Source organism: Diceros bicornis, chromosome 20, assembly GCF_020826845.1.
Source record: "Diceros bicornis minor isolate mBicDic1 chromosome 20, mDicBic1.mat.cur, whole genome shotgun sequence".
NCBI classification, from domain to species: domain Eukaryota; kingdom Metazoa; phylum Chordata; class Mammalia; order Perissodactyla; family Rhinocerotidae; genus Diceros; species Diceros bicornis.
The window spans coordinates 25,955,870-25,966,718 of record NC_080759.1 but is presented as its reverse complement, the minus strand read 5'-3'; positions in this window follow the sequence as shown (position 1 = coordinate 25,966,718).

Genomic DNA, 10,849 nt, shown 5'->3' with positions numbered 1-10,849 from the left:
TCCTGAGGGGCCTGGGCTGACGCCACTAAGCCGCTGCCTTCCTATGATGGTCACTAAGCACCTTGATGGGTCCCAGGGCAGGGAAGAGCACATGTCTCCTTCACGGAGCACAACCAGTGCTCCTGTGCCTGTCTGCCGCTGCTCTGATAATAAAACAATAAATATTCTTAAAAAAAATGCACATAATAAGAACTTTTGAATATTGGAGGCTTCCTGGTGTTAAGAGGTGCTGCTTAACTCATTTGTTGTGTGTGTTGAGCTGAGAATGAAGCTCCTCGGTCTGCTTTTGAGCATTTATGTGAAGTACGTATAAGAATATGTTTGATCAGGGGTTTCTTGCTCTATTCTGGTTTTGATTTTGTGCTGGCTCTTTTTTTTATTGTGGATGTTTACTCACATGTTTAACCCATCCAGCCCTGTGAGAATACTCAAGTTGGACTATTGTTTCCAGACGTATGCTTTGCAACCACACACCTGGCGAGGTGCAGGCACGTCAGCTGGGTGCAGACACTCAGCATGCTTAGAGCGTGCACTGTGATAAGTGAATGCAGAATGCCTAAAGTGGACATAATATAATATTGTAGGGGTTTTTGCATTTAGGTTAAGTTTTGATGCTCTTTTTTTACATTTGACTATTTTATATTTGACTATTTTATATTTGACAATGTTACGGGACATTTTCAATGGTTTCGTTTTTGGTCTAACTTTTATCAACAATTTTTTTTTATAGTAGAGGTAAAATAATTACTCTTAAAAGTAGAAATGGTTTTTTTGTTATAAAAAGAACATTAAAAACAGCATTGGATGATGCCTATCATGGAAATGATTAGGTTGAATAAAATATGATAAGTTGTAGCATAAACTAATTTCACAACTAGTGGTAAATACCTTGAAAACAGAATAGAACCTAATGGTGAGAGCTCTTTTTTTTTTTTACTGCCCTAAGTTGTGATGTGAATCCCACTGCCTTTAGATCTGGGCAAGAGGTGCCTCTCCCTGGCCCCATGCTTTAAAGAGTTCTATTTTTGTTCTCTTAGGGCTGCATCCTCCTCCATGGAGCAAATGAGTCCATGGACTCAAAGAGATAAGCCCAACTGGAGCCCATCCTCTAGACATCCTGATGCCCAGAATTCTCGGCCCTCGAGCCCACTTGCAGGATGTGCACAGGGATCTTACCTGGATCCATCCTTCTGAAGAGGTTCTATACTGCTGGTGTGTACACCCCTAGGACTGAGGGGCAACCCAGAGGTAACTGTTTATTGGATGTCTATGGAGGTTTGACATACAGCCAAGGTGAGCACACACATACATGAAAAGCCCCTCAAGATGTGGAAAGAAGCCAGAAATGGGAGAAGAAGGTGGTCAGACCTCAGGCTGGCGGCCTGTTGTTCTTGTGCCACCATGTGCCAGAACAGACTCTGAGTAGTCCAGTTTTCTAAGTTCAAACTCAGCCATCCACCTGCGTTAAGAGAGTATATTTGCAAGGTAAGTGATAGAACATATTTTAATAGTTTATCATTTTTAATCACTTTTGAATATTTAGATATATGGTACGTGGACCTTCACTTGTACTGTTCAAGATCCTGCAAATGTCAAGGGTGTACCTGTATGTGGTTAAGTTCAAATTATCCTTACAATAATCCTATGAGTGGGTGCTATTGTTTTCTCTACTTTATAGAAGAGGAAACTGAGGTACAAAAAGGTTAAACAACCACCGAAGGCAGATTTTGAACAAGAAGGCTGGCTTTGATGTCCTAACGTACTTTCTCTTCACCACCATACCATGCTGCTTCCTAAAAGAATGTGTCAACAGTTCTCACAGAAAATTCCTGGATGACAAGAAAGTGGATGGTAGTAATCCACTGGGATTCACGTTTTATGGTGAAAAAATTGCCTAAATCCATGATATATTTTATGTTAGGAAGTTGGTAAATATTTTTATAGCCCCTGCAGTTACAATGTCATTTTGAAAGAAAACATTCAGTGCACAAAAATAAGGCTCTTAGCTTCTTTCATCGTTTACTGACTAGTTTAATGTTTATATGTAAGTATACATAATATTTTTTTAAGAAGATGTGTATATATATCTATTTTAAGAAGATGGCTGTGCCTTTCAAAACAGTATGGATGATTCCATATAAATTCTTGATTTATTAGGCACAATCTTAAATCGCAATTTTTTCAGTTTGTAATTATGTTGGCGGTAAGTTCCGGTTGCCAATTTGATAAATATCTTTGAACAAGGTACTGAATCAAATATTTCAAATGAGACAGGAGAACACTAACATTTTTAGTTTGTTTTCTGATGAAGTAAATCCTTTGGCTAATTACTCCTTAAATAAGATTGCATCATCTTACCAATATCTTTAAAGAGCTAAATGAATTTAATTTGGCAAAGCTTTGCTTAGAGCTGCAAATGAAGTGTCAGAAATGAAATTGAAACATATGAACCTGACATTAAAACAAAGTAAATGTGACTGTTTCAAGACATTGAATGGATATCTACAGATAAACACTAAAGTATCTGAAATTTGAAAAAACATACCACTGACTATTTCATAGTGTTACAAATACATTTAAAATTTATTTTCTGCATAATAGCAAATATTTGCCCAACCAAGGAATCTATTCATCCACTCTCTCCAAATTGGATACTTATTAGAGAAATGTGAACTTATAACTCTTGAAATATGACTTAGAAGCAAGCTTTACTTTCAAATATTCTCTTAAGCTTCTGAATCTATTTAATTGAACAATTTGTCTGTGTAATTCAGAATTTTCTTGATACTGTGCAACCAAAGTAAAACATAGAAACGTATGAGACGTTGAGGTTACAACTGCCACCCATAACTGTTCTCATTGATTGATATGGGAAGGAGTAAATTATAAATTTGAATCTTTTGTGACATTATGATTATAAAATGTCACTTTTGTTTTATTTACGGGCCCTCATAGGACTTCATTAAAAATATGGCTCTGCTGTTCAAATACTGGATAAGAAAATAGAGACCAAGAGAGGATCTGCAGTATTTTAATCAAGAGCTGCTGAGGGCCAGCTCCAGAGTTGTGGGGTGAGGATGGAAAAGAAAAGAAGCTTGGGCACAGGAGCCTAATGAAGTCACTCCATAATTGTCTCTGTCTAGGAAATGTGCCCCATGTAACTCTCTTCCAGCAGCTACCTGCTCATTTGTCCTGATTTACCCAGAGAAGACTGGACAATCACTAAAGAGAATTACCACATTCATTCTAAGACCCAGTGCTGTATTCATTACATAAGGCCCTTTCTCCCAGGCTGGCTGACCATTTGAACATGGGGAATTACAGAAAGAGAAAATAATCAGATCCATTGCGTCTACTTAAATGACTAAAAGTTGCCTGATCATGGGAGCACTATAATACCTTTATTTCCCTTTATCCTTAACTAAACACACATTGGTCTTTTTATTAGCAGGCGCCTCCACAAAACTAAGACCCTGTATCGCCTCATAAAAAGAAAACATTTCATTGCCTCACTCCATCGACTAATAACAAACTTATTCTTTCAAACCTTTACAAAGGAGTGAAATTTTAGTTTAATAAGCAAAAACCAAAATAAAACAAAACAAAATTTTCTTATCTATTTCTCTGTTTTTCTCAGTTGACCCCTCAAAAACAGGATCTTGATATTCAAAAACTGGGACATGGAAGAAAATCAAAGTCACAGTCTCCTGGAAGGTCTCTAGTGCCCACTGATGTCTCTCTCTTCCCTCCAGATGCGCTAACTGAGGGATGATCAATGCCCACCCCCACCCTCCGCCCAACAAGGCTACTGGCTCTGTTCATTAAGGAAATTTTACTGCCAAAATTCTGTTTGGTGGAATATTACTGGTTTGTTTTTTAATTTTAGAATAGTATTACACATGCATTCAGTGGTTGCACATCAAATTACATTGCTTTCGTTTCCCTTTAAATCAGAAGAGAGGTTGTGAGATACTGAACACAGAGACTGCTCTAAAGACTGGAAAAAAAAAAAAAGAGAGAAAGAAACATTAATATGGCCTCATACCTCCAAATTACATGCTCATTGACTATATACAAAGATTTCCCATTTGGGGGCCCCTAGTGCTGAATCAAATGGCACATAATGGGTGTCTAAAATATTCCACTTTCTTTTTGATAAGAAAGAAATAAAACCATTTATAGTTTAACTGAGGGGACTGCTTCTCATCTTTGGCTATGACTATGTCTATGTACAGCGTATGAAGTTGAAAAATTGAAACAGCATCTGATAATAGTACTAAAATTCCACTTTGGCTGACTATATCAAATAATTAATCAGAGGTGGTTGAAGAGAAATTTGAGCAAGCCAAACTGTTGACTTTTTCAATTTATAGATAGCCTCTGTGAGTTAAAAATATAAGTGATACATATTTTTATTCTTATAAGTGGGTTTATTGAGCCCCTCACTAAGTGAGTGTGTTTTTTCCTGACTTAGTAAGTAAGGTATTATCAGAGGCAAAGCAGCACGGAGAGTGTTTATTTACCAGATGGGGAGGATAAGGCAGCCGGGCTCCCACCCCCGACTTGACATGAATGGTGTGTGCTTTGCCCTTTCCTTTGGTACTTCAGCAGCTACTAAATCCTGCTGTACTTCCTCTTGCTGGCTGACAAGAAGCAGAAGCCTCTTGCCACAAGTGACTGGTGGCAGATGGATCAAGCCACTGAAACGCTACGGCCCAGACTTTCATCTGTCCAGCTGAACTGGGTCATTACAAAGTGTACTTTCACACATTGCTTCTCTTAAGGCTGCAATTTATGTGTAGTGTGGGCAATAGTTAGTTTAATTTAGCAAGTTTATTTTAAACATTTACTATATGCTTGGCAGCATGCTGCTTGCTTTCCAAAGATTAAAAGAGACACGGACACATGTTAGCTTGCATGTTTCATCTTTAAAGGGAGTAACGAATGTAAATCTAGGAAGATATATCATTGAAATAAATCAAGATCACTTGGTCCTCAAGTTTTCTGTAGATTAGCAAATTCTTTCAGTAATTAGAGAACAGAGCAGTTAGAAAGAGAAATGAACAGGATAAACATGAGTAGGTATTTGGGGAAAAAGAGTAATAAATTTTAAAGTCTTAAAAATTTTGATTACACATATTGAAATGTAAGTAATGGATATTATTATTTCCTTTTTGGGTTTAGATGCAGAATTACAGAAAGGAATAGTTTTATTTAGTTCTGAGCTTATATTTATCTACCTCTCTGTCTATCCATCCATCTACCATTCATCCATCCATCTGGTCACTTATTTGTATTTAAAGTTTTCTTTGGTAAAAACTGAGTTTCCTAACTATTTATCGTATAATCTACAACTAAATTTTTTCACTTAAACCTGATGATTGAGGAAAACAGCTCTGAATCAAGCATATTGCCTAGGATTTCCATTCCAAGAGAGCCAGCTGGTGGGCAGTACTGCTTCAAAGGGAGGGTTGCAAATTATCCCAGAAACCAAAGGAAAAATTTGTTCTGCAGCTTTTATGAGTCCGCAAAGTCCTTCTTCTATTTAAAGACCTTGCTCACTTTTGTGTGTGTCATCATCTTTTTTTTTCCTTAAGTACTTTGAAGACATAAACTGGAAAACATTATCTGATTTCAGACTTGCACCATAGCCCAAGAAGAAAAAGAGGGAGCAGCTGTGTGGACTTGTTTTCTAGATGCAAGTGTGCAGGAATGTCTTCTTGCATCTAACCCGGAATCAGCTGAGAGTATTTATTTTAGAAAACCCAACAAGTGGACAAATTTGGTGGACAAATTGAATAAAATCCAAGTTATGTTTGCTGTTTTACAAATCATTAGCTATTCCAGTACCCAGCAGCAAAACAAAGAGTCTGTCTTCTCAGGTTTAGATAATTCCATGAGCCTAAAGACTCAGAAGACGACTTTACTGGAGAATTAATGCAAAATATATGTCAATTACATTTATTTGAAGATAGGCATTCATTTTAATTAACATATAATATATGCCTCCTGGAAAACCCAAGACATTAACACATTTTTTTTCAAACCAGAATGAACATAGTAGGCACATTTTGGTGTAATTTTACGTATTCTTTCCAAGTTAGTGCCTTTGAAAAATGATGAAATGCTTCCTTACTAAAAGAAGAGTCAAGCAGAAATGCTGTACTCATCTGAAGATGAAGTATGAAAGGGCACCTAAGTGAGAATTATCCTTTTATTAGAGAACTCGCTCCTTTAAAACATCTTAACAGTCGTAGACTGATTCTCAAGGTTTGTGTGGTAAGTGACATGGATCTGATAAATTTTATTGCAATTAAAAGTACCTGGGTCCAATTTCTTGACTTGTGGACATTGGAAACATTATTTGAATTTTTTGAATATGCAGATTTCACCCAGGAATTTGGACTCAGTAGGTCTGGCAAAGCCTGGGAATCTATATTTTTATAAGGGCCACAGACATGTCTGGAAATCCTGCGAATCAAACCTTTGCCAGGGTGTATATATGATTTGTGACTAGTTTGTGAACTGAAACATGATTGACTTAATGTGAAGTCCCAGTTTCCTACTGGTTTTGACTCCTCTGTTGCATTCAAGTATTAGTGCCTGTTTGAAGAATACCATCTAAAAATAATTCCCATCTTTCTCATACATTTTACATCTGGAAACCTATTTAAGTCGATGCAAATGGTACCACCTCCCAGTGGCCTTCCATGATCATCATAGCTGAAAGTAACCCCTTCCCACACCGATAGGAACTGGTCTTTGACAGAAGTGATTTCACTAATATGCTTTTTGGTGTGATATGTGTGTCTATTTGAGGAATATGTCTTTCAAGTTATTGTGGAGTCTATAAGGACGTTGCCACATAGAGTCATCATGAGGATCATAATAAATTTTTTTTCCGTACGAATACTTGTATTTTTCTGCAGGCAGTATGGCAGAACTATTAGAAAAATGGACTTTGAAGCCAGACTGCATATATTAATATCCCACCGACATTACTTACAAGCCATGTGACCTTGAGCAAATTACATAGTCTCTTTGGCCTCAATTTCTTCATCTGTAAAATGCTGATTATAATGCCTACCTAATAGGGTTATTATGAGGATTAAATGAGTTTATATATGTAAAATGTTTAGAACAACACCCGGCGTTTTAAAATTACTATATTAGATATTTGCTATTATGATTATTATTTGCCATAAGTGTTTTTTTTTTTTTTTGTGAGGAAGATCAGCCCTGAGCTAACATCCATGCTAATCCTTCTCTTTTTGCTGAGGAGGACTGGCTCTGAGCTAACATCTATTGCCAATCCTCCTCCTTTTTTTTTTCGCCAAAACCCCAGTAGGTAGTTGTCTGTCATAGTTGCACATCTTTCTAGTTGTTGTATGTGGGACGCGGCCTCAGTATGGCCAGAGAAGCAGTGTGTAGGTGCGCGCCTGGGATCCGAAGCCAGGCCGCCAGTAGCAGAGCACGTGCACTTAACTGCTAAGCCACGGGGCCGGCCCAGTGGTTTGTTTTTATATCATGAATTCTGAGAATTAGTTCATCAGTTTTCTCTTTTCACATTTTCTGAAAGTAGATTTAAAGCCAAGCTTGTGACCTGACATTAATAAGGGAGGAAGCATTTTTAGCTTTGTCTTTTTGTCTCTTCTATTGCATTTCTTATCTCCCATTTAATTTATGCAGTCTTGTATAATATTATGCATTCATGACAGCTGCTTGATATTCTTTCTGGAAAAGGGTAAGATATGTAAAAATAAATAAATGCACATTTTTTCTTTAATAAGTTGTACAAAAATATGAAGGAATTAAGGAATGGCCTCATTCTAGGACAAAGCAAAATATAGAAAGCTGGCATTTAAACAGAAGAGTTTGAGAGGGGGAAAATGTATAGAAGAAGCAAGGAGGGTCATTGTGTGGTAGTAGATAGTTTTCTTCCCAATTTGCTTTGCTGTCATTTGGAGAAATATATACAGCTTAGTGTAGCTATCTGGTGTGATCTTCCATAGCATTTTCAGTGCAGATGCTCCTTTTGTGACAGGGGATGAGATTTCAGAGTCACTGAATGACGTTATACTAAAACTAAGCTGACAGCTTAGTTTAGTATATTATAGCCCAATGCTATAATATTCAAATAGCCTCTGGGCATGTGCAACACAGCTATTCATACTAGGTTTTTAATTTCTGAAGTGGCTTTTTAAAACCGCTTCTTATGCTGAAAATTTTAACCATAAAACCAACGAAAACAATCCTCTCTGCCCCCTTTATAAATAGCACTGGATGACTAGTGATGGATTTCCACCCTTGAAATCTCTCAAAGACTCAGAATGTTTTTGTAAACCGCAAGAGCATTGCTTCTCCATAAGAGCATTGTGTCTGTGGTTTATAATGTCATCTGGACTTCTTGATTGATTTATAGCATAGTTATCCAGCCATCTCAATTCATTAGCTTAAGCATCTTTCTCAGTTTAAGTCACATGCTCTGTCAAATCAAGACTTCTCTCTAGTTCCCAGCAATGCGCCGTTGCTGGAATCCTGCAAATTCCAGATTAGGAAAAGGTCTCTCCACTCCAGTGATTCATGTCTTCAACTTTCATTGAACAAAACCATTCACCAAAGACTTAGACTGTGTGAAAATTGGTGACAACATGTTTTGGGGTTGGTGGGTAAAGCTATCAGAGATGACAAAAATCTACTGATTGAGCACTAGAACTCCTTCCAAATTATACTAAACCTCGCGTGGAGGAGAATTCTGTGCCTGGAACCCAGGCAATGAAATGTGAGCATCATGTATAAACTTAATTGCTTACTATTTAATTCTACTGATATTTTTTCTTATGTGCCGATTCCATATTTTCTGGTCATTAGTAAGTACAGAAACTAAATAAATCTGTCACTTGAAATATATATTACTATTATACAGCAATTACAAGTAATAGAAGTAATTCCAGAATTTATATTCCAGGACATAATTAAATGGGATTAGAAGATTTTGCGGAATAAGCTACATATTAAAATAAAAGCATAACTGCTCAGTAAAATTCTTATGTTAGAGTAAACATGACAATTGGAAAAAATTGTAATAATATTGTTGGGTATTCATGGTAGGCATTTACATAATTACTGTGCAGAACAAAAAAGGATCTGGAAATATTTTAAGAAAATTCACTAAATATCAAAATCTTGGCTACTAAGATATTTATTTCATCTCTTATTTTTCATGTTCTTACAAATGCTTTGATTTTAGGTCAGAACTTTTCCATGGTCCATTTGGAATTGGGAGAGAATTCATGATCTACAGACATTAGTGGCCTCATGAAATATCTTGCTTTGTATGTGGACTTCTATCCTCCACCCTGTGTTTTGTTGAGCAAGAGTGATATATGCTTGGGTGTAGAATCTTGCTTTTGGAGTTTAGCCTCAAAGAAAAATTTTGTCAAAGAGTAAAATTTGGAAAATAATACTGGAAATACTTTTGAGCATCCTTACTTTCAGAAATTTCTTTTAACTTTCACTACTTTTTCCCCAGCTAGCTGGCTGAAATGAAGATTCAAATTTTCTTTATTTCTCATGATAGCAATTATTGTCTGTGCTTTCAATGACTTCTCTTTAGGTCCTTTATTTTAAGGACTAGATATTTCTTCTTTTTCTAGTTTTTAGCCAAGAGAGTGGGGACAATGAAACTGCCTAAAGTATGGATTTCAAACAACAGATGTATATCTTTTGAAGGATAATTTACATCTTCAAAGGCAAATAATCTTTATGATCTAAAATCTTAAGTTTTTTAGTTGTAAGAAAAGTCAAATCTATTTATGACTTTTTGTTTATGAAATCTGAGACATTAATATCTCACTGAGACATAGTTTTTAATGAAATAAATATGTATTTACCCATGTTGATTGAAATCTTATATACTTACTGATATTTATGGAAATACATTTAGAAAAGGAATTAGACATACTTTGCAATTTCAAAAGGCAAATTATTTATAGCCCAATCAAAGCCACTTATGTAAGTTACAAGCATGCATCAACTTTACAGATACACTGTTATTCTTAGAATGCCTCGTGAAAAATTATTATGACATAGAAGAAAAAGAGAATACATCCTGATCAGAAAACCAATGGCTGCCCTTAGAAGATTCTACTTGATTATAATCTCTGAGCATACAATTTGAGCAGTTTACCTTCATGCAATAAATTCAGTCTTTATGGCACTGGATCTGATTATAGCCCACTTGATAACTGTTAAACATCTTATGATGGAAATAAGATCTTATTATTCTTCATACTAACTTTTCCATCTTAACTTTACCTTGCATCTTAAATTTCTGGGTGTAAGAAGGGCCTGATTAATATACAGCTCTGTAGATCTCTTTGGCTAATTATACATGTAATTTCGCATTTCTTTTCTAAATGGTGAGAAAATCCATAAGGAAAAAGGATCAGCCTTTTATTTGGCTAAATGTCTTAACACCATGAATACCAACAAATATGCATTGATATCTAGAACCGGGTTGAATCTAGCATTGTAAATTCTAAACATGTGCCTTTGACAAGTATCTTAACTTCTCTAAGCTTCCGTTGCCCCATCTTGCTAATGGGCATAACACTGACCTCATATATTGCTGTTAGCATTAAGATAAAAGTCCCTAACAATAAGATTTGGCAAATAGAAATTACTCAATCAATGCCAGATTTTCTTCCCCGATTATTTTCACACTCTGTCTTCCTCCTTCCAGACAGATACATGACATTTATAGCTATAATCACTTATTGTGCTTGATATTATACCATAGTTTATTATTCTCTGCTTTATGTGTATATGTTTTCTTTATTTCTGAAAA